The 5,238-nt window shown below is 34.8% G+C and overlaps 1 long non-coding RNA gene across 1 annotated transcript; it reads left to right on the forward strand.

Moving 5' to 3' along the window:
* Positions 1 to 3,598: 3,598 nt before the first annotated feature.
* On the forward strand, positions 3,599 to 4,824 carry LOC116118163. Its single transcript, XR_004126116.1, has 3 exons — positions 3,599 to 3,925; positions 4,019 to 4,123; positions 4,588 to 4,824. It is a non-coding gene; the product is annotated as an uncharacterized LOC116118163 (long non-coding RNA).
* Positions 4,825 to 5,238: the final 414 nt, after the last annotated feature.

Below are 5,238 nucleotides of genomic sequence, written 5' to 3' on the forward strand. Positions count from 1 at the left end.
AAAGCAGCCCAAATATTTAGAGTTTATTATATCACCCACATCTCTCAATTCTCTCACTTTGGTCATTGTTATTTATTCTGTTTACTTTATCTTTTCTGTATTATTACTAAATAGCACCATTGAATTATAACACAACACCCAATTCAATTTCAATTTTTAAAACCTAACAACCACATACACCAATCTTTGCCGCCACCACAGCGGCACTCTTTCCATCTTTATCGCCGTCCACTCATCTGCAACGTCCCGCACACCACAGCCACATTCTTCCATCTTCGTCGCCGTCCACTCAACTACAACTTCCCGCACCACAGCCGCACTCTTCCATCTTCGCCGTTGTCCATTCATCTGCAGCATCCACCACGAAACTTAAGGGTTATTCATGAAATTTATCAAAACATTCGTCTTTTAAATGCATTTGCAATTGCATTTTGTATTGTCCTTACCTTAAAAGAAACAAACAGTGACCAATCAATAGAGAACCAAAGAAGCCATCAAGTGTTGGTATTATTGTTGGAGCGACAACCAGTGGTTGTGTCCTTTTGTTAGTACTGGTTGCTTATGATTTTAGTTGGAAGAACCAGCAAAGAGAGTGGTGTGATAAGAATTTATTCTACACTTGATATTTTCCAGTATGCAAAGTACTCAATCTTATTTTGTACAAATGCAGAACTACATTACCTGAAGAGTAGCATTCCTGAAACCAAAAGGAGTGAGATTGTTCTCTTTTGAGGAGCTTATTAATTGCACAAACAATTTTTTTGAAGTCAATGCCATTGGAACTAGGGGCTGTGGAAAGGTTTGAATGTTGTTTGTTTAACCATATTCTATATTAATTAGTTATTTTGTGAATCAAAACCAGTAATTATCAAGAGTACATACTGATATTCTCAAGCTGTTACATTGGTGTGCTGTCGCAAGCAACCAAAATTAAAACCTAAAAACACATGTAGTAGTGTGAGTAAGGATCATTCCCACGGAGAGTGTCTAGCCGAGTTTTATGTTACGTGAACAAGGCTGGGGAGATTTGAGTAAAACGGAAACAATTTCAGGAAAAACAATTCAAATTAATCAATCAAAATAACAAACCTTGGTCTAAGTCAACATCCACCATCGGAATTTTACAACTGATCATCGATGCAAAAATATATCAATTCATACTTTGAGTATTCACCGTTAGAACTATTTTCCTATCTCTCCTTAGTTGTAGTTAATTAGAAAACAAGCGATCTAATTAATCTTACTACTAAAAAACCCTAGACAAGCGCTAAAAGTTTAATCTAGTAGCAGCCTTAAGGGCTAGAGAAATCGATGAAACTGAACAACACAAACACAAGTGGTTGTATTTAATTTAGTTGAATGTTCTTCCTAAGATTTAATAATTCCTGACGCAGCAAATTCTTAAACCCTAATTACTCACAAGTTAGAAGGATCAAACAATTATGGATTTGATATGTAACTTAGTAGTAGATTGCAACAAATAATAAACTAGTAGGTCTCCTAGTAATTAAATGAAACAATCATGAAAATAGGCATAGAATAACATCCAATACTCAAAACATATATTGAACACTAGAAAAAACAGATTAGATCTCATAGTTTTATTAATTTCGAGGCCTCCGTTTCCTTCGACCAAGTTATAAAAGTTTTAGCCGCTCATGTCCATAATCAAAACTCAAAAGAAAGATTACAAAAGAGTAGAAGGAGAGGCGTGTGTAATCTCCTCTAATCTGATCTCTCCCCCCTTTTAAGAATATCCAATTCAAGTTTTTGAATTCTACTCAATCTCCTAAAAATATTCTAATATCCTAAAATAACATTTATCCTAATTTGATTAATTGAAAATAAAATAAAGTCCTACTGTAAAATAGGAAAGTGGTGTTTCCTGCTGTAACTTGCATGCAACAGGTCTTCAAAACTTCCAATAATAAACTGCCTAATTGGCTTGCATGATAGGGCAGAATGTTCCAGAACGTTAGTAATGCAGGTGCGTCAATTTCAAGCCCAATTACAGCCTTGATTCAGCAAGTATCTCTCCAAACTCAAAACATGAAAGTTGTAGATATCTTTCTTAGGGTTCCACAGCATTTTGAATCATCTCAATCGGAGCCTGGATGAGAGAGTTATGCCCAGATTACAAAGCGATATCAAAACTGTCCAAATTCACCTAATTAGTTCCGTTTTGCATTTAACGCCTCCATTTGCATCCTAAATCAAAATAAAATAATAATGAGTACATTTAAGCAACAAATAAGTATAAAAGAGGAGACATTTAGAGAGGTAAATATGACATTTTGCATTCTTATCATACATCAATGTTGTTTTTGCCTTTTACCGAAATTTGTGTTTGTTGACATGACCTAATTATTCTCAAGATTTAAAACTACATTACATTTCAAACTTCTAATTGTTGTGAACATCTCTGCAGGTATATACAGGAACTCTTCCCCCACTGGAGAATTGGTTGCCATCAAACGAACTCAACAAGGATCTATTCAAGAGGCTCGAGCTTGAATGGCTTGACTATAGGGTCGAGTTGAGTTTGAATGAGGTACTACTTGGCTCGTCAGCATAAGTGAGGTCGAGGGTTCATTTGCTAGGTTTGAAAGTAGGGCCATATGAATTATGATATGTTTATGATATGTTTTATATTTTAAAACTGCAAATTCACCCATATTCAAATAATGTAAAAATCGATTTGCATTACTAAATTAGAAAGAAACCCTAACTCTAAAAACTCTCTCCTTCCCCGATTTACTTTGTTCTTCGTCATTCGCTGTCTCTCCATCGTTTTCCCTCTCCTTCGTTGGTCATTGTTTTGCTTCAACTCATCTCACTCTTAGGTAGTGTGAAAACGAATATACATGTTTGTTTTGCATCTTGCTGAATAAGCTGTCATTCTACAGGCAGCTGCTGCTAAAGAAGAAGCCCCTCTAGGACTCCCTCTAAAAGGGGCTGGTCAAGATTCGTAGGAGGCATAACCAAGGGTGACCATTCGTTAAAACTTAAATTTGCTTTTTTTTGGTTGTAATCTGGAATTTTGTTACTGACAAATAGTCCCAGCAGGCTAATGGTTGTCTAAGGCCACTGATGCCTTATATGGTGAACTTTGGATGACGAAGAAAGGATTCGAAAAGCTTCAATGCATGGAAAATTACCTGCTTGGGACTTTCGTTCTGTAAGCTCTGTTTATATATGTTGCTTTTTCTTTTTCAATTTTTTATAGGAACACACTTTTGATTGGATTGGATGAACATGATTAATGATTTCGAATCCTGTATAGAAAATATATTGTGGGGGTATTTTGTTCCACTAACTTGTAAATGTTCTGAGGGACCACTGGATTATCCTACTGTTTTGCGTCATCTTTTTTTTTTTTTTTTTTTTTTTTTTTTTTTTTTGATAGAAATATAATTTTTTTGCTTCCTATAAAGAAGTAGAGAAGTATGCAATCGAAATTATAACTTTGCCCTGTTTATTTCATTTGTATTCTACAATTCTTTTGATATCCGAATGGTGTTTTCTCTGTCTGTTGGCAGTAATGAATTGTTCTCTTCTTCTGTATAGGTTATCATGAATTTGTGAAGAGTGGTGATGATTGTAGGCAGGAGTATCTTGCTGTTCAACTTATTTCACATGTTTATAGTACATGCCTTTATTGTTGTAACTTTTATTGATTCTTTTTTTCTGTTTATACGAAATTAGTATGCTGTTTATGTGAGGGTGAGGTTGAATCCCATATCATGATTAATTCTTGGTTATTCTGTGATGTTGGCCTTGTTTAAAATGAGTCTATTGAAGGATATAATTGTTGGTGTTTTATTCCAGATATATTTCAAGAAGCTGGTCTTCCTCTTGGTTGCGTCCTTATGAAGTTTAAGTCACATCATCTTACACAACATTCATTGAAACAATTCTTGATACGGTAATTATGCACATTTTTGCTCTTAGGGACTTGACAATGAAATTTTTGCCTACATGCATGGTAATTGGTAATAATGTCTTTATTGTGTTCTAGGCCTCATTTCATTCTATCAAAAGTGGATATCCCAACATCACAAGTTTGCATGACTTCTTTGTTGCCAAGTACCAAGAAAATTCTTTAAGTTTTAAGCTTGTCCAGGTAATATATAGCTGCAGACTGCAGGCTGCCCAGTGTTTGCTCTTATATTATAATCCACCTTTATTCATTTGCTTCTTTCATTTGCTTCTTTCATTTGGGATATGGAGTGGTGTTTGATTTGGGACAAGCTGCGCACTGCCAGTGTTTGCTCTTATATTAATCTTAAATTACAAATAATAGGTAATCTATTAGTAAAATTAAAAAATAAAACGAAAGAATTTATAATCAAATATTTTTTTGTTTGCTATTGGTGTAATCAAACAATTCTTTTTCGAATTAGGCCTTGATATTTTGCAGTTTATAAACCAATCACTGATGTCTATGTTTTTGATTGAATGTTATTGGAATGTCTAAGTTTCTTCATTTGTAGAATAATGTTGTTTGATAATTAATTTATTTTTTATTTGACAAATTTTTGTATCGATATTTCCAATACTAATAGCGTTATATTTCTTCCATTACAGGTATGAAATACTCATCTGGTTCCTGTCCCATGTTAGATGAAAACTTGGTTGAGGTTGAGACCACATGCCCCACACTTAATACGAATGAGAGTGAAACTTGTGCTACTAGCCCGGACAATGAAAATGATGCTAATCCATTTCAAAGAAAGAAAATAACTAAGACATCTCCGATCTTGACAAAATTTACAAGGGTGGTTCTACCCGATAGTACAAAAAGGCAGAATGCAACCATTGTAAAGCCAGGTTTGCCATTAATGCTACTTGAAGCACTACTCAATTTTCTAGATGTTTGAATGTGTGTGTGCAGTGAATGGTTTTCCAGAGGCAACAACAACAGATTAATTTTCTGCCCTCAGATTCAAGTATTGGGGAAATTGAGATGGTCTGCTATAATTGGTGGTAAGTTTGATATGGTAGTTATGAGGGAACTTCTTGTGTTTTGGGTGCTTATCACGAGCGCCCATTTACAACTGTGGAGGAGGATTTAAGCAAATTGCTCGTATGTGATGCCATGTTGGGAAATGATATCGTGCATTACTAGTAGAAGTGATTGTATGAAGGTGTATGGTATGGGAAAAAAAGAAATTGAAGAACCTGTTGAGGAGTGTCGATAAAATAAGTTTGACGATCGATTTGTGGAATTTAGGTAAT

This window comes from Pistacia vera, unplaced genomic scaffold, assembly GCF_008641045.1.
Source record: "Pistacia vera cultivar Batoury unplaced genomic scaffold, PisVer_v2 Contig839, whole genome shotgun sequence".
Taxonomy (NCBI): domain Eukaryota; kingdom Viridiplantae; phylum Streptophyta; class Magnoliopsida; order Sapindales; family Anacardiaceae; genus Pistacia; species Pistacia vera.